This window comes from Eulemur rufifrons, chromosome 16 (genome assembly GCF_041146395.1).
Source record: "Eulemur rufifrons isolate Redbay chromosome 16, OSU_ERuf_1, whole genome shotgun sequence".
In the NCBI taxonomy this organism is placed as follows: Eukaryota; Metazoa; Chordata; class Mammalia; order Primates; family Lemuridae; genus Eulemur; species Eulemur rufifrons.
In genome coordinates, this window is record NC_090998.1 from 84,508,967 (window position 1) to 84,529,089 (window position 20,123).

At 41.7% G+C, this 20,123-nt stretch overlaps 1 pseudogene; it reads left to right on the forward strand.

Annotated features, from left to right (window-relative positions):
• Nucleotides 1–4,311: 4,311 nt before the first annotated feature.
• LOC138397333 (large ribosomal subunit protein uL11 pseudogene) lies at nt 4,312–17,747 on the forward strand (annotated as a pseudogene).
• The last annotated feature ends 2,376 nt before the right edge of the window (nt 17,748–20,123 follow it).

Below are 20,123 nucleotides of genomic sequence, written 5' to 3' on the forward strand. Positions count from 1 at the left end.
GCCCTTCCTGCATCTTAGGAATGCTTTAACTATTTATCTCGTCTCCTTTCCTGCTTACCCGCTTCCTACTCCATTTCCCAAGGAATCCATTAGGAAAAGTGAGGCTTGTACTGCTGCGGTTGTTTCATTTGTTTGGGGTTTATTTTCATGAAGGACTTAAATGTTTTGCTGTCCGGCCTCACTAAATTTGTAGTGTAGCTGACTCTTCCAGCCAGGGGGGTCTTTGGGGAAGTTTAGCGTTGTCCATTGTCCGTGGAAAGTTTTTGGTCAGTTGCCATAAATGTATATCCAGCAGGAAATAGCCCGAGGCACTGTTTCCAAAACTGTTTCCCTTATCACTCCCAGCCCAGAACACCAGGTCTTTGTTAAATATTTTTTTATAAAACACTCGTAGTCTGCTCTGTGTATCCTTGCACTGAAAGAGATTCCAGGAGGCCTGATTTTTCTCTACTCTTTAGAGCAAAGCAACCCGTCTGCATACTGGCCTGGCAGCAATTCTGCCGTCCACACGGTGTGCACTGCCTACTGCCAAAGCCCTTCATCCTTGCTGGCAAAGTCTCCCGCTCCAGGGGGACATTCTAATTAGTCTAAATCTACCAAAATCTGCCGTCTAAATCTATATTTCCCTTGCCAGAAATTGGTGTAGAAATGTCACTTAGTCCTGGCCAATAAAATGTGACAAATGTGCTGAAGATTTGGGGCATAGTTTTTTATTAATATCACTGACAAAAAGGGACAGTGGAAGAGATGGTGCCTTTGCTTCCTTTGGACATTGCGGTGTTTACATGCAATGCTCGGAATGGCAGCAGCCATCTCGTGACCACTGTTTTACCCAGGATGAAGCTGACAAAGTGATCACCATAGTACCACTAAGAATGAGAAGAAATAGGGGTCCTTTATGATGTCACTGGACCCTGAATTAATCAACTCTGAAGCCACCTTACTTCAGGATGCTTGCAATTTGAAAATTTTAAATTTCCTTAACTGTTTACATTGGGTGAGTCAGTGTTTTCTGTTACTTGCAGCTCAATGCATCCCAACACACGTATGTCAAGAATCATCCACCCAGGCTGCTCAATCCCCCAGTAATTATAATGATCAATGTTATGGTTTTTAAACTCTACTATGTACAAAAGTGTTTCCTTTTGATAGCTCTCCATGATCACCTGCCTAGCATTGAAGAATTGTGAGTGATTTGCGGGACACCCATCATCCAAGTCCTAAATGGAGATGCAGGGGAATTAGGTCCTAGAAATAACAACAACCACAGACACTTACATGTGTTTGCACATTCCAAGGTCTATTCTAGGTGCTTTGATTCATGTGTTTTGAGAAATTTTGCTGTTAAGAGATAAAAAGCTGTCACTTGAGGGTCAGGGAAGGGTTTTATTAATAGTACTTACTCATAAGATTTTCCCAGCACCAGCCCAGCACCCACAAAATTTAAGAATATGTCTGTCCTCAGCCCTTGGATCATCTACTTCAAGCAAAATTGTGTTCTGAAAGGCCAGTCCTTAGTCTGAACTCATGTTATAGCTGCCAAAGGCCATAGCAGAGGAGCAGAGGTATCTGAGGGCAAAAACGTAGGTACAGAAGAGACAATCTTCCTTGGTTAAGCCTCAGCAAGATGATAGTCATTCTGCGCCAGGAGAGGAGAATCCAAATCATTCTGAATTTAAACTCTGTTGAGAGAAATCTCCCACCAAGTGGTTAATTTTGGCACTATCCATTTCCTGGATCTGGGGAAGGGGACTTAATCTATGCACCTATTCACCACTTATGCAGCAAATGAGGTCTCTTCTCTAAGAGGGGGCGATTCCCATACGTTTGCCTTCTTGAGGAGTTTAGAAACACTTGCTGGCCTTGCTGCCTCCAGTTCTTCTCTCGCCAGTAACTCTTCCACCCACTCCTGTTAAGCTTCCGATGCTGTCACTTTATGGGAAATGGCACTTGCTAACAGCACGATCGACCATCATCCTGGTGTATCCAGTGATCATGTTTATGACCTCTTAATGATGAGGATGCTGTCTGCTCTACTTACATAAGTATGCTTGGTGCCTGGTCTGGCACACAGTAGGTACTGAATAAATATTTGTGATGAATGAATGAATGAATGCTTGCTCTATATCACATGATGTGTTGGGGGCAGAATTGGGTCTAGAATTCGGAGTCCAGAATTCTTGCTGTTAAAACACTTTGATAAAGCTTTACATGGTAAGACTGAGATATATAATTTTTACATTTTCTCAAGAACAGAAGCAAAGGAACAGTTTTGCTTCCTTGATTTTACCCACAGCTAAAGCCAGGAATGCACTGAGTCTAAGAATCACTTCTCCTTTACAAATACTCTTCTTGACAAATTTCATTGCCCAGCAAACAGGTGCATGATGGAACATTTTCAGAAAATTCCTCACACCAGGCTGTGGTTTTATATTAGTTTCCATGCCTTCCCTTAACTCTCCCAATAATGCTCTGAAAGAACGATTCAACCCTGCATTTTTGACAAGGGAGCAGGGAAAAAAACCTGGTTTCAAAAGCTCTGTTATCTATCACATAAACTACCAACTAATTATTGCAGTGTACCAAACAGCCAAAAGTGATGAGTATCCTTTGTAGAGATGGCTCCAGCAGCCAAGGGCTGGGCCAAGAAGAGCCAGCTGGGAAGTCCTGCTGCTCAAACTAAAGGCAACCACAATGTCCACGTAACTTCCAAATTCACCACTTAGGCAGCAAATCGGGTTTTTGGTTTTTTTTTTTTGTTTGTTTGTTTGTTTTGTTTTTTTGGTTGTTGTTTACAAAACCTTATGAAATCCTAGATAGAAACAAAGGCAATAGACTTCATAGCCTCTTTTGAAGGGAATGGCCTCATGTCATTGCCAATCTTTATGGGAAAGACAAATGTTAGCTTATTCTAGAGAGTAATTATGCTTGGCTAGCAACCATCTCTTTCTCTGTCTCTTTTTTTTTTTTCTTTTTAAATGGAAACACCATACTAGTGCCCAGTGGCCAAACAGAATTGGGAAAGGTATTTACCCAAAACATCCAGAGACTGAGTAGCTGGAGAGGGCCTCTGAAGTCATAGTTTGGAAAGAGGAACTGCATATTTGGCCTTCAAGATGGACCAAGGCCATCAACTAGAAAAGAGGTGATGGGGATAGAAGCCTGGGGAATTGGGACCAGGTTAGAATGCCATGTGCTGAGTGGGCCTGGGAAAGAGGGTCAGACCAGGTGGCATTGGTTATTTAAGGTCCAGGTTGATGAATCAGAGAGAGACTCTGGCAGGGCTGAATGCCAATGGTCTTTTGCACCTAGAAATGTTTCTTCTTCACATCTTGGGACGTTGATAAACTGCTTTCAGGCGGCCAACCCAGCCTTGCCCACTAACCTTAGCAGGTTGCACTTCACCTCAAAACCAGCAGGGGAAGACAGTCTTCTGCCTGATTGGTTATCACCAGTTATGTGTTTGGTTGCCTTGAGAATAAAACAAAAATTCGCCTCTTACCTGCAGGTGACATTTTGCCTTCTTTTGGGCTTTTTCTCTTTGAAGGACAAATATCCCCTCAAAACACATTTCTGCCAATTCCTCCAGGTTCCTGTATTCTGTAAAGTAAGCACTATGATAGTTATATAGTAGCCAAACATGGATATTGCAAAGGTTGAAATTTAGGGTAACAAAGTAAGACATTTCAAAATCAGACATCTGAATTAATAACCTATTTTCGGTGATGATTTTTTTATGGTGACTCTCTAAGCTGATATCATATTTTATTTTAAAGCAGAGGCTTTGGGGAAAGCTGAATATTCACATTTTGTACAGACTAATACAGTCCATGGTCTCGAAGTTCCCAAGGCATAGGGAAAACACAGGAGTCCCTGTGATGATGATGGAGCAGGAATTTAGGGGGAACTTAAGCTTGCTGTATGTGGGCACATAGCTCGATGTGCCAGTTACTCAGTAAGAACAGGGAAGGTGAGAGGCGGATGAGAGGGCTAACATAATCCCATTCTGGGGTATGGAGCATCTCCCAGTATTACAAGTAGGATGAGTCCTGATTTCCAAGTGTTTCAGTCTCCAATGACCACCCCCGTACTCAGGTTTCCCAGTTAATGGGTGGAGCTCCGCTTCAGGAATTTTAGACACAGAGATACCCGGATATCCATGCAGGCTGTTGCTTCTACAAAGGTCCACAAGCAGGTAGTCAGCCCCAGGCACAAGGTGGGGCTCAAGAGTGGGGGTTTTGGTTCTTCAAGGTCAGGGATTGGGTTTGATTAATCTTGGAATCCCCAGGGAATGTCTGTCAGTGGCCAATGATGAATGACAAGAATGATGAAGTGCAGGCCGTGCCCATCATGGATCGGGAAGGAGATACCGGGTAGATTATTGCAACAGAAGCCAGTTACAGGGGACAAAGGTGGCCTTAGTGTCTCTATATTGGGTCACTCAGTGGGGACTAAGGCTCAAGAATAGGGCCGGAGCCCAGCTGTCAAACTGGACCAATACATCAGGCTCAGGTGTGCAGCAAAAGGGCTTGAGGCCAAATTCCAGGCTAGGGCTCCAGGGTGCTCCTGGGAACTGGGCTCTGAGTGGCAGCAGGAGCTGCAGCTGCAGGGAAAAGGACAGGGCCTCTCAGAGCGGGTGTGCCTTCCCTGGGAGGAGGAGGGAACATCTGGTTGGTTCTGGGATGTATCTGCCTCTTCTCTCACATCTGTTTTTTTTTTTTTTTTTTTAATCTCCTCTGTTTCTCTCTCCTCAATCAAAACCTCCAGTGCCCAAGGCTATTCTTAGGCAGATTTTTATCTGCTCAAAGAACCCACAGACCTGCAGGCTTAAGTCTTCCAGGGACTGTACACTGGGCTGATACTCAGATATACACCAGAACAGCCTTACTGACAGTTAAAATACTGGAATATTCTGTCCTGGTCGGTAAACAGCTGCTGTGCTGAGAACCCTGAGTGCCCTCCCCAGATCCCAGCCACCCCAAGCTTCTTCCCTGGAGAATTAGACCTTCCCGTGATTCAGTAACTAAAGGGGTAATTTTTGGCACAGCAGAATCTGTGCCGATTCTGGGGGGCCAGGGAGGCTGGGTGATGCAGGTTAATATGAGGGTTATTAAAGGTTTTGAATATCAATCACACTTGGATGTATTCATCCCTAAAGCAAAATGAGCCCCAGGGTCCCCAGAGAGTTGAGAGAGCGTGAGAGAGATATTTAAGTAAGAAGTCTTTCGGGGGTGCCTGGTTAGTAGAGGCCAGCTACCCCTCTTTGTGCTGAATCCAGCCCAGCCCAACAAGGAGCAAATTTGTGGACTCAGCGTTGTCTCAACAGCCTCCTGTTCCAAAAACCACTTGCCTTTCTTAGAGCTGCTTGACGCCTAGGAACTCAAAGTAATTCTTATTTGTGTCTTGGGCTAGAGAGTGTTGGAGCAAGGACTAAATTCTGGAAGGTCGAGAGTTTCTTGTATGAAGTGACAAACCAAACACAGGGTGGGAGCTAAGTTTTTGTTTGTTTTTTGTTTTTATTTTCCCTTGCTCTGTTGCAGGCCCACTTGTCACTGTATGTTCCTCCCCGACCCTTGCTGCTAGACTCATAAGTCTATCAAGGTTAATCAGGTTTTCTCCCGAAGTCAATGGGCAGTGCTAAAATCCATCTGATTGGAACCCCTGGGAAGTGCTGTGCTCCTGTTTCTGACTTGCTCACAGTTGCCCTGGTTCCTGCCTGGTTGTCCAGCTCTGTCTTTGATTTGCTGAACAACCTCATCGTCCTTCCAATAACGCTCATTTCTTTGTTGCTCACGTCCTAAGAATTCCGACTGATACAACCAGAGAGTAAGAAAACAAATTTGCAGGGAAAAAAGACATGAGTGTGATATTGTTAAAAACCACAAACACAATTATTTTACCCCAGTGCGGACACAGAGACTTGGAAGCAGCCAATAGTGTCTTGTTCGTTGGATTTGAACTTGGGAGACTATGGAAATAAGTATTCCTGCATCCAAAATACTGTCGGCTGAACGTTTCTTAAATACAGTTACACTTAAAATTAGCTTGACTCCTGTGCTGCGTTGCCATTGTCTCTTTGTCACTTGGCAGAACCTTAGGAAAGAACAAAAAGGGGATATTATTGAAAGGCTGAACGTTGATAGACGGAGCCACAATGAGCCAGCCCATGTCTGACATCCTTTCAGGGAAGTCTAGTTATTTAGTAATTCATTTCCTGCAGGAGCAATTTACTTTGAGCTTTTCTCTCACCCTCAGAGGAATTTGGAGGTGACAAGCACCTTCTGAGCTAACTGTAGGGGCTCCGATCAGGAGAAAAAAAAATCTTGGAACAGCAGTGGGAGAGATTAGCAAGGGTGAATAACTCAAGTTTACAAAACAGTAAATGGAGAAACCAGCGATTTAGGATGCTGATCATTTATTTTGACAGGTGTAGTTTATCTCTGCTCATTTATAATAATTATACATTGTGGAGACTCATTATCCTGCCCCCCTCCTGTCTCAGTGCTGAGAGCAGTTAAAAGTAAATTTGGCAAGTCTGTAGGGGGAGTGAGATAATGGGTGTTAATGACCAAATGGGAAATCTATACTGGAGCCACTTACTGTGAGGGTGGCATACTGATCATCAATGGGTGCAGTCAGACTTTGAAATAACATTTCTAAACTCTTGGGTTTTTTTTTCCTCCCGTCAGTGTTTCATTGGAATTGAACACATTCATAGACTCACTTTCCCATTTCTTGTGACTCTCCCCTCTCCTAAGAATGCAGAATCTTTTGGCTTCAGAGTTTAGAATAAGGTTGGTTTTTGGATGAGATCAACATAGATGTTTTGAAAGATCCTAATATATTTATTAATTTGACCAGAGAATTTGAGGAGGCAATAACCAATAACATTTATTGGTTAATCAAAGGGATGCTGGAGCCAGAGAGATGACAAGCTCTGCTATTTACTAAATGTGTTGCCTCCAACTCAGGTTTGCTATCAGTTTCATGGGGATAACAATAGTACCTGCCTCCAAGGGCTGTTAGGAGGATAAATTAGTTAACATGAGTAGACGTGCTTATAACCGTGATTGGCACATGTTAAGCATCATGTGAGTATTCATAATTATTGTGATTGTTATTTATGAAAGAGAGGTAATGACAGTACCTACTTTATGGATTGTGCTGTGAGGATTAAATAATACAATTCATACAGAGCTCTCTGTAAAGATTAGCTGTGTTGAGTATCTATTCTGATTTTGCAATATTAAAATTCTGATCTCAGAATTTGTCTTAGAACTGAAACTTCACATTATTACATGCAGCATTTTGTACGGTTGAGTTCAACAAACAGATTCCGAGTGTCTACTCTTAGCCAAGTCCTGGGACTGTAAAGATGAAGCAGCTACGATCCCGCCCCCCCCCCCCAGAGTGGGAAGGGAAACACAAAAGCAAATATACTACTGGGGCTAGAAGAGACCTTGAGACATCCTCTACCCCATCCATGTAGAAGTGAAGATAAAATACCATAAACTATCTTTTTTCGGAAGCCTTGCTTAAAAAGGCTGTTCTCTACGACCCCTTACAATCATTCACACAACAGGATCTCTTTCTCCACTTTGAACCTGAACCTCTCCTCCCATACATGAGATCCACGCCCTCCTACTTTATGCACACGAAGAGTACTCTGTTGCCTCTTTGACATATACTCCGATTTTGCTTTCAGGTTTATTGACTCAGGAACGCCAGCTGCCCATGTGGTGTCATTGCTCAAATTAGTGCAGGGCATTCCTGATCTGGGTGCGCTGGGGCAGAAGAACCTGCACAAGTGCGTGCGAAAGCTCCGTGGCTCTCACCTTCTAACTTGCTTTGCTGACATCTCAACTATGGGGAACGCTGCAAACAGAGCTGGCCTTGAAATCTCAGTGCTGAAGAATTTCCACACTAGGGAAGCTTTAAAAATAAAAAAGGCAAATTTTATGATTTTTTTTTTAAAAGAGGAGGAGCAAGAAGTGAGTTATACAGAGAAAGGCTTGGCAAAGAGGCTAGATATTACCTGTAACTTATTTGCCCTCTGGCCTTATTCATGCACCCATGACAGATGGAATCACATCACATTCATGTTCAAATGACAGGGACTTGGAAGCTTTCCATGCACGTCTCCTCCTGCAGCAATGCGGGGCATCTGGGGTGGTCCTTAAAGGAGGTGCTCCTCTCCTGCATCAGCTCGCACCATTCTTCGCCACCACTCTGGAATCTGCTTAAAAGATCCTTACAGCTGCCACTGCTGTGACCTCATGAGGATGTTTAGATGCAAGGGCAGAGTCACACAATCCTTTCTAAACCTCCAGTTCTCATGTGCGGGGTTCTGTGCACAGATGGGGAGAGACTCCCCATGATGTAACCCACCACAGTCTTTAAGGAGGCCCCCAGGAATCTTTGAGCTCCTGGTAATACCATCACTATCTGCCTCCCTGCTACAAACATCCCACGAGGCCAATCCCTAAAGGGAGTTCATGGTGAAAACTGCAAAACTCACCTTTCCCTACAGGATCACCAGCGCTGGTCCCACCATGCCTCTTCTTCCTGTTACCTCCGTCACCAACACACTCCCAGGCCTCTCTGGCCATCTCTGGTCCCCTGGGCACATCCCCAAACTGGTCTGTGCATCCACAAACTTGACCCAATTTCCTACCCATTCACTCTGTCCTCTGACACACACACTTACAAATTCTACGGCTGTAACCCCTGCTCTCTGGGCCCCTTGCCTTCATTGCCCGAACTCCCCTGTGAGCACTGCCTCCCTGGTTGCTCTTTGAAGAGCTGGTTGATAGTCACCACCAACGACCACCAGGCTAGGCAGCTAGATACGTGTCCTCAGCGCTTTGTCTTGTCCCTGCCAGACCCACTGTGGCTCCCTTCTAAAGCTGCAGATGTGAACCAAAGCAGACAAAGTGCTTGCCTTCATGGTGGGGTGTGGCAACTAATAAACAGCCAAGAAACATCTCGGCTGGTGATAAATATTATAAAAAAAATAACGCAGGGAAGGTGCGGGTGGACAATGATCATAGAACCATAAGGGAAAGCCAGTGTGACAGGGAGTGAGCTGTGCAGATAACAGAGGGGGACAACGTGCAAAGTGCAAGGCTCTGAGGGCAACACCCAGGCCTTGGTCCTTCACTTCCATACCTTCTCATTTTATAACATCTCATTCTGCCCCCAAATGTGAAGCATCTTTTCACAAGGTTGTATCCTAGACGGTGGCATTAGCAATAGCTCTGTCATCTTCAAATTCTTGATGGAAGCATCCTGCTTGCTTTGGCAACCACTTTCTGTTTTTCCAGCTCATTTACTTGACTACCGCTTCTCTGACCACACTGAGGTCTCCACTGCCCCTAACACTGCTTTACTACCTATCACTTCCCTCTACTCGGCATAGGTAACAGAGTCCGTGCCTGCGACCCATCCCTCGTACATACCCGACTCTCCTCGCCCCTCACTTCTCTCACGTCACCTCCACCAGGCTAGCACGCTAGACCCACGGACCCTGCCTCTGTGCTAAGTAGCACAACATGGAGGTAGAAAAACACACGTGGGGAGTGAGCTGACGGATCTCGGTTCAAATCCTGACCACGAGTCCTCGGTGGACTTTAGCACCGTCTGGCCGTCCTGCTAGATTTCCCTAATCCTCACATTCTTCCACCCTTAAGACTACTATTTCCTAACTTCTCTCTCCTCCAACTTCCAGCGCTGCTCTGGCCCTTCCCTCCAGCTGATGATCTCATGTCTTATTTTACTGAAATGATGGGACCAAGCCTCATCTCGCCACTTCCTACTTCTTAATCCACCCGCCAACCTTCATCTCTCCCCCTACTCCACCTCCCTTGCTGAGAGGGAGGGCGAATCCGCCCAGCTCCTGAGTCAGGCAGTCCCGTGGTTGTGCGTTGGCCCTTGTCCTGCTCCACCCTTTCAGGCTGCAGACTCTAAGAGTTCTCCTTCATCCTCACTTCCCCTCAAGCCCAGATCCAATCAAACAGCACATCCTATTGACTCAACTTTGAAAACTGACCCAAAATAGGTCACTTGTCACCGTTTCATCTGTCACCATTCTAATCCAGGATGCTGTAAACCCTTGTGGCATAATAAAGTAATCTCCTGATTGATTTGCCCATCCACTCTTGCCACCCACATTCAATTCTCTACACAACAGCTGGATAATCTTTTAAAACCATAAACCAGTTCGTGGAGCTCTTTTGCTTAAAAACTACTAATGACTTCCCATAGCGCTCAGAATAAAATCCCAAACTCCTTCCCACTGCCACCAATGGCTTATGTGATCCTGTTTATCTCTTCAAACTCATCTCTGGTGTCTGGAATGATATTTCCTTCATGCTTTTACATAACTTGCTCCCCCAGTTCGTTTAGGTCCCTACTCAAATGCCATCTCTTCAGAGAGAACTTCCTTGCCCCCTCTGAAACAGGGCATCCCATTACTCTCACTCCCTTTAACTTGTTTGTTTTCCTTTATCATGGTTATTCTATGACTTGTTTTATATATCTGTGTTTAAAAATTCAGTGTAATTCATAATTTAACAGGCTAAGAAAAGCCATATGGTATAGTTTGAATGATGATGCTCCAAAATTCATGTTAAGGCTTAATTCCTAATACAGCAGTATGAAGAGGTGTGACCTTTGGGAGGTGATTAAATTATGAGGGCTCTGTTCCCATGAATGGGACTAGTACCCTTATAAAAGGGCCCAAGGTTGAAGGGAGCACTCTTTGCACTTCTGTGCCTTCTGCCGTGCGAGGACACAGTGTTCTTCCCCTCCGGAGGATGCAGCAACCAGGCACCATCTTGGAAGCAGAGAGGGGCCCTCACCAGATACCAGTCCTGCTGGTGGCTCGATCTTGGACTTACCAGCCTTCAGGACCCCGAAAACTAGTTTCTATCACTTGTAAGTTACCCCGTCTGTAGTATTTTTTATAGCAGCACAAATGGACTAAGACACTGTATGATCATTTTAACATATACAAAAACACATTTAACAAAAGTCTGCCTAGTCATGATAAAATCTCTCTGCAAACTAGAAACTTCCTCAATCTGCTAAAGGACATCTATAAAGAACTATAGTAGGATGTATACATAAAATCATAATTAATAGTAAAATACTGAATGGTTTCCCCCTAAGATAGGAAATAAGGCAAGGATGTTGACTGTCATCACTCTATTTAATATTGTACCAAATATCTTAACCCTTGAAATAGGCAAGATAAAAAATAAAAAGGCATAAGGATCAGAAAGTAAGAAGTAAAATTGTCTCGATTTGCAGATGTCATGATTATTTACATAGAAAAGCCCAAGGATTCCACAAAACAATTACCAGAACTAGTAAGTAAATTTAATAAGATTGCATGAATGGTTAATATAAAAAAACTCAACTGTTTTTATATATTAGCATCAAACATTGAAAAATGAAATTTAACAATTCTATTTACAATAGCTTTAAAAAACATAAATATTTAATACTAAAGTTAATAAAAGTCAAGATTTGTACACTAAAAGTTACAAAGCATTGCTGTGAGATATAACTAAATATTAGAAACATATACCATGTTCAAGGATTGGAGCTCTCACACTTATATATTTTTGTTTATATGTTTATTGTCTACATTTCCCAACAGAATTTTTTTCTTTTCTTTCTTTTTTTTTTTTTTTTTTTTTTTTTGAGATAGGGTCTCACCCTGGTGCCCAGGCTGGAGTGCAATGGCACAATCATAGCTCACTATAATGTTGAACTCATGGGTTCAGCGATCCTCCTGCCTCAGCCTCCCAAGTAGCTAGGACTACAGGCATGTGTCCCCATTCCTGCCTAATTTAAAAACTTTTTTTTTTTTTTGTAGAGGTGAGGTCTCTCTGTTTTGCCCAGGCTGGTCTCGAACCCCTGGCCTCAAGTAATCTTCCCATATTGGCCTCCAACAGTGCTGGGATTAAAGATGTGAGCCATCACACCTAAGTGGAATATTTTCTATTTCATTTCCTGATGTATCTTCAAGGTTTATTAACAATGTCTGGCACATAGTAGTTGCTCATTAAATATTTTTTGAAGGAATGACTACACTAGGCCTAAAAGCAGCTCTGATTTTGCTCAGTTTCATAAAGTTTCTCATGACAAAAAAAAAAAAAATCTGTTTGTTTCCTATAGTCCTCTAGCCATAGAGACCAACATGAACTGCTGTAGCTAGCCAGATAGAGAACATTTCCTTCACAACCTTCATCTTTTCCTCTCCCCACAACCCCCAGCAAGAACTCTCTACCACCATTCTCTGAACAAAAGTCCCAGAGTAAATGGAATGCACAGATTTTTTTGCCAGACCAAAATATATTATTAGAACAGGCACTGTCTGCCAAGGGTTGAGAGGAATGGATTCAGGTCTAGGAGCAGAGTTTGATAGGACTGTGTTCAACTAGGAGCCAGAAACCTGGTCACAAAGGGGGAAGTTAAGTTCTGTGATGGTTCCCAAAGGGGAAAGTGCAGATTAGAGCTGGGAGACAAAACTAAATAAAAAGCCAGAGGCTAAATAGACTCTGGAATGGAGTAGGAAGGGAGAACGTAGGAAAATTATTGGGACAAGGCATGCCCCTCTTCTGGGGAACAGAGGATGGCTCACATATAAAGGACTGTAAACCCTGAAGGACTTGAAGCCAGATGAGTTTTAAGCCAGTTGAGTGCATCCCCAAAGCTCAGTTTCTTTCTCCATGTAATAGAAATTTTAATGCCTGCCACGCTTCCTTATAGGATCATTGTGATGACCAAATTAGATAAGACAGGTACCACTGAGAGATTATTGTTATCTATTAGCTAGCCTTATCATTTTTAGGGTTCTGAAGAATACTCAAACCTTCATCGTTTGTTATTTAACACATTGACTGCCACCCTAGAAAAAAATTTTTTTTCCCTGGGGCCGTGGTGTTTTATTACAAAACTAGAATAGAAACTTCAAAAACAAAACAATCCTTTCTAATTTAATGACAAATTTAATGAAAAATGAAATCTATTGACTTCTATTCATTTAATCCACGTTTTTAGAATGAATTTGTCAATATTCATTGTAACAATAAGAACATCAACAAGTAAGATTTTCATGAACCAACTGCAAGGTTTTTGCTTCCTGAGGCCCTGGGCTCAAAACTAGCGTGAGTTAAATACAACTCACATGGCAGTTAATGTGTTAATTTGAAGTGAATTCTCCTCATATGAGATCCTTCCGTATTCATATTCATTCATAGTCACATTCATATTTATAAATCTAAAAATTCATTTTTGTTGCCAAATATATGATGGTAGGGAAGATAATTCATGTCTTTAGTTCCCTGAAATAGTGCACAGAACTACCAGTGACTATACTGTCTTCCCATGTAGTCGAAAACCCTCTTTTCTGACTCCTTTTCTTTAATTCCACACTTGATCTTCTTTTCCAGCTACATAATCCCTGTCTGGGGCTCTTTTATAAATTATCCACATTCTTAACAAGACACAAATAGAGCACAAAACAAAAACGAGATTCCAACAAAGAAACATGTAATAATTGGAATAAAGACAGAATTAACTCAAAATAATTACATAAATCTCCCATTTAAAAATCTCAACATCGGTTTACCTCTAGCCACAATAGTAAGTAGTAGACGCTATTCAGCTTAAGATTTGTAATGAAATCTCCCTGGTAAACTCAATTATTAAAAAAGAAAAGAGTCCCTCTCGGTTCATATGATAACAAGCACAGATCAACTAGAAAGCATCATTACAATTAACTATTCATTGTGCAGAAATAGAATTTTGACCAACATTGAGTGCTTTGCCATTTATTTTATAGAAGGGCTGTTAAGTAGGTCAAATCGATGGCAAAAATGTCCCATCATTTTGGAGCTTCACAGATATTTCATGACAATTCTTATCTTCTGTCTTGAACATTTGCTTCTCATCATTGTTTTTTTCTTAGCAAATTTACCTGACTTTAGATTGGTTCATGTCCTCATCTACAAGTGTAAAAGGCAAGTCACACAACGTGATTTTCCAGGAACTGGTAGATTCTAAGCTATTGTTTCTATGGAGCTGATGGGTAGCAAAGTGAAACTTAGACATATGAGTCAAGGGAAGAACATGTTTCTAAGTTGTCTAGATTCTAAATGATACTGAAACATGAACCATATGGCCAGGGCCTCAGAGCTAGGAAGTGGCCGAGCTGAGATTTTAACTCAAGTCTGACTCTAAACATTGTTCTTTTATACAAAAACGGCACTGTCTCTTGTGGGAAGAATCACATAATGCTTAGAAAGGATTTGGATAAAAACTAGTGATAACCAGAAATGTTACAAAAAGCCACTTTGTACAATGGTTTGAAATATTCCATCCCCACTACATATAGGGATTTGTAATGGTCTTCATGACCTTTCACATCAGCGACAAAAATAACCATTGGCCCAATTGCTTGGAGCTTGAAATAAATCAGAGAAATGCAATCAATCAGTCAAATATTTTTTGAGTGTCTTCTGTTTGCTCAACACTATGCTAGACTCTGTGGGAAATAATAGCTCACACATCAAAGTTCTTTGGAAAGTAGGAAGTGAATGTGAAATAGTATTATTAGAGAAAAACTACATGAGGTGGTCCAGCTTCAAAGAACTTGCAATCTTAATGTGGGGGAAGGGGGTTGCAAATCACAATAGACCCTCATTGTCATAAACAGCACAAAAAACATATTTAATTGGTGATTAGACCAGAGGCTGACAAACTTCTTCTTTAAAAGGGCCGGATAGTAAATATTTTAGATTTTGTGGGCCGTACTATCTCTGTTGCAGCTGCTCAACTCTGATGTTGTAGGGTGAAAGCAGCACAGGTAATGCACAAAGGCGTGGGCACGACTGTGCTTCAGTAACACTGTTTACAAAAGCAGGTGGCCGTGTGGATTTGATCTACGTGCTGCTCTTTGCCAACCCCTGGTTTAGACTCTGAATGTGAGAGAAGGCTATAGATGCGATTACTCTTGAACAGTCAGGGAAGACTTAGATATAATCACCTTTCGTTCAGGGCTGCCCCTTCTTCCAGGCATTCTGTCTATCACAGATCACTGAATTTTGAGGTTCCCGTTGTAAGTTGCTCAAGGTCACGCAATTTAGTACCAGGCTTGCTTAGACTTAACCCCGTGCTTACCTAACCTCAGTTTTCTACTCTTTCACCACAATAAACTACCACCTTTGGCAGAATCGCCCATGTTCCCCACTCACTGTGTATCTTAGAGAACATGGAACTTGAGCAGTGTGGACCATCCTGTTATACAATCCAGGGCTCAAAACTTGCACAGAATACAATGGCCTCTTGGAGAATTGGTTCTCACACTTTGCTGCACGTTATAATCTCCTGGGAGCTTTAGAAAATCCTCACGCCCAGCCTGTATCCCCTACCAATTAAATCAGAAGCTCTGGGGGTGGAGCCTACACATTAGTATTTTTTTAAATGTTCCGAGGTAATTCTAGAGTCTGGCTAAGTTGGAGAACCACTGCTCTGAAGCATGATGTTGTCATCTATGTGTGTCATATATAAGTGGCTTCTCCTGGAGTTGTACAAAGTATTGCTGTGTGATAAATCTCACTGATCAGTTAAACAAGCATTGTTAATTAAATAATTCACAAAATATTTATAGAACCTTGTTGGTGCCAGCCACTGTTGTAGGTCCTGAAGAAATAGTGAAATAGACCAGGCTAGCTATGGAAGAATCAGAAACCTGCCTTTGATTATATCAAACTTGTATTTCTTGAATTTTCTTTATTTCCTTCCTTTCTCTGCTAGTATTTAACAAAGGCTTTTGAAAATTCCAGCCTGTCTTCTCTTTGCTACTGGAAAGCAACTTCTCCCACATGCTACTTATAGTAATAATGTAGCTAACATTTACTGAACACCTTTCATCCTGCAAAGGTGTATGTGTGTGGTGTCACAACTCTGTGATTTTGTTTACTATGTCCATACCCAGTTTACATATGGTTAAACAGTTTCAGTGAGTTGCCCAAGGTTACCTGGGGAATTAGGGCAAATGTAAGATCTATTATATATCAGGATCTGCTTGATTTTATAACTCACGTGCCTAACTACTGACAAGTACTGCCTGGCTCACCTCCTCAAGGAATATTGGCCATCTATTGAGATAATGAATGAGTAATGAGACAAAAACCTCAAAGGCCACCATATCAGTAAGAAATTCCTTTTTCTTCCCACTTCCTCCAGACACACAAGAGAGAATGAATTGTTCCCTCCTCTCTGAGTCCAAAGCACTTTACTCCTACCCAGAGCATGTGCTCTTCGTCACAGGTATTTCAAATTATTATTATCATTCACTTCTCTGCATTCCCCATCATACTGTAGTCTCCTCGTGAGCAGCTGTAAACCACATTAACCTATATTAGCGCCAGTGTATCCTAAGCCTCACATAGGGCCAGGCGCAGAACTGGTGATCAAATAAAGTTTGTTTGATTCCAGAGACTATACTTTGAACATCTAATAATGATAGCCTCCGGTATAATAATAGTTTCCAGTTAGGTGCAAACTGTGTGCTGGACATTGTGATGTGCATTTTAAAGACTTTAGTTCCTTTGTTTTCACAATGAGTTTGTAATATTTTGTATTGTTATTCCTATCAGAGTGAGCATTTGCTGTTTGGGTACCCAAATGCCCTTTTCTGGAATAGCTCAACATGCATGGTCACGGTGGAGGGACTATTTCCCTCCAATGATGGCAGAGCCAGCGGCAGCATGTGAGTGACGTAGCCGTCACAACTGAGGACTTTGAATCTTGAGCCAGTGACCCAACAACATAGGGCCAGTTGGAGCTCGTATTCATGCCAGCAGCACTGGTGGCCTCTAACCAGATCATTGCTGTTTCATGGTCTTTCCAAGGTTCCTTCCATCTAGCTCTATGGAGTCTTCCCAATCCTTTACCAGTTTTCCAAACCAGTCTTCTTCCTGTCTCTCGTTGACTCTGTAAGTGTCCCCAGTACTTGTAACGAATTGCCTTTTCTGGTTAAGATTGCTGAGTCCATTTGTGTTGATTGCAACCATATGCCCTGGTGGACTTACTCATTTTGAAGATGAGAGGGCAAGTCGCTTTTCTGTGGTGTTAGAAGGATATACCAGCCTTTCTGTTTTCAGCTTGGAAGAGGCCAACGTGCAACTTTCATTGGTGGTCCTGAATCCGGGTTCATCCGACACCAGCTGCTTCCACCAGGCCTCCTAAGTTCGACCCCAACGAGATCAAAGTCATGTACCTAAGGTGCACCAGTGGCACAGTTGGTGCCACATCTGCCCTGGCCCCCAAGATCGGCCCCCTGGGTCTGTCTCCAAAAAAAGTTGGGGATGACATTGCCAAGGCAACCAGTGACTGGAAGGGTCTGAGGCTCACAGGGAAACTGACTATTCAGAACAGACAGGCCCAGATTGAAGTGGCACCTTCTGCCTCTGACCTGATCATCAAAGCCCTCAAGGATCCACCAAGAGACAGAAAGAAACAGAAAAACATTAAACACAATAGAAATATCACTTTTGATCAAATTGTCAACATTGCCAGACAGATGCAGTACCAATTTTTAGCCAGAGACCTCTCTGGAACCATTAAAGAAACCCTGGGGACTTCCCAATCTATGGCACAATGCTGTGGCCACCATCCTTATGACACCATAGATGATATCAACAATGGTGCAGTGGAACGCCCAGCTAGTTAAAAAGTACAAAGGAAAATATTTCAGTAAAGGACCATTTGATGGAAAAAAAAAAAAGATATACACTGAGGCACAATAAAGTTTTAAGTTTTAAGTTGAGCAAACAGTAATTCATGAATCAGGATGCACCAAACCAAACAGGCTTTTATAGAGTGAATGTGGAAGTAATAGGAAGAAAATATCTGATTGGCTGCAGTTATAAAGTTGCCTTATTTTGTCTATCCCCTGGAAAGTCCCTAGCTATAGAATTATAAGTTTGCTGGCAGCTTCTGATTAGTTGAGCTTAAGTTCTGTTTTTCGTTTATACAAGCATTCACAAGAAATAGCTCAAGTTATATCTAGCTTATGTTTACAAATTAAGCAAGGTTAAGGTCAGTTATGAGGCCTAACTGGCTTTTTCTGCTCAGGGTTCTTCAGGCCTTGTTGCTATTTTAATTTATGTTAACGATGGCCACACAGCTAATGTGACAGAACGCACTTCTGTCTTATTCTAAAGCCCATGCTCTCCAGCGACTACACTGCTGTGTAAACAGAGGGTGCTTAATACATGTTTGCTGTTTATGCTGCTGCTGCTGCTGATATTCTAGAGTTAACGGTTTTCTTTCTTTCAACTGAGGAGCCCTTTAGCTTTTTATTACTCTAGTGTTTTCATAGGTATAAATACCTTAGTCTCTGACATTCAGTAAGTACTTACACATAAGAAGGTGATTATTCTTTTGTTAACCTATTTCTAACCTTTATTAAGTGTTCATTACCAGACCAGTATTGAGCTAGGTGCTTTACCTGTATTGTCTGATTTAACCATCTCAACAATCTGACATTATCCGCATTTAACAGATGAATAAATAGCGTCTCACAGAGATTACATATCCTTTCCAAAAGTCATGCAACTGATACGTTTTGGACCCAGGATTCACCAAGGACTGATTCCCAAATGGAAAAGAGTTAGTTTATGTTTCCAGATTAAAAGAAAACTTAGAAGTCATCACTACTACAAATATTTAGCTCATGCTCATTTGTAACTCACTCATTTAACAAGATATGGCCTGATAATTCTAACTTCATGTTAAAGGTTGGGAGAAATTTCTTTTAGAACAAGTAAAGCCTTGAGTAAATGGTTCTTTCCCCACTAGAATGAATCAATGAAGGTGGAAAAGCACTATGCAATCATATTTTACATATCATTTTATCTGGTGTTTTTAATTATTTAAAAGTATGGGAGGAAAAGTACAAAATGACAGGTATTTCTTTTCTCTTACTGGTTTCTGTCTGTCACAGGCTGTCCATTAAAGTCACTTGGGGTTGGTTACCTAGGAATTGCCTGGCGGACGGGGCTTTTAGATTGATCACCAGATTTATGGCAGGAAGATGAGTCATGTGATGTGAATTTAGTTGCTTCTAAGTGGAAGAATAGAAATTGCTGAGCACTAAAAAAAAAAAAAAAAAACCTACTGAACTTCACCCCTTCTTCCTTAGTTTTAAAGATGAAACAAATGATTTTCTTTCAGAAAGTCATGGATATCTATTAACTCACCTCCAGAGGAAGGGAGTCTAATGATTCCAAGACAATTTCAGACTTCATCGTAATAAGGAGGCACCATATTCAAGGGGTGTGTGTGTGTGTTAGTGGTAAAAGCTAACTCAGCTACCTCTTGGGTTAATTATGTGCATCCTGTTGAGTTCCTCTGAGAAGTGCCATTGCTTATCCACACAGCATGTTGTCAGAGAATCTCTAAGATAAACAGTGAGCATATTCAGTAAAACCAGTTATCCATATGATAAACAGAGGAATTAAAATTCATCATAATGAACGGAACTGATCAAATTTGGAGTTTCTTAATAAAAAATGCCAGGTACTTTAAAAAGTGTGTGAATAAAGAAAACTAACATTTGCCAACTAGTAACTATGAGTTAAATACTTTTACTTTGTATCTCATTTAATCCTAACAAGAAAAAGATGGGGATTAGTATAATAATTTTTAGAATTTTCTTCCACAAATATTTATTGAGCACTTTATACATGTCTGCACCAAGGTTCAGAGAAGGTAAGGAACTTACCTAGGATTAAAATCCATTTTTGTTCCACTCCAAAGGCCATGCTTTTCCAGATCAGTATATTACTTTTCTCTAGGATATTTTTATGTCAGAAAAGTGGAAAGTTAAACAACTAATCTGGAAATATTATTGTAAGAAGTTATCTAATTTGCAAAACTCAGATGTTCATGCATGCACATACACAATTTTTCTTTTTTCTAAGACTTCCTCTAGCAGGCAAAAATCACCTTGAAAATTGCCTTCTATCTTGAATTTGCCGACGATGATGTAGGAATGGATTATTAATGAAACAGCAAACCTTTGTCAACTATTTGCGTATGTTAGG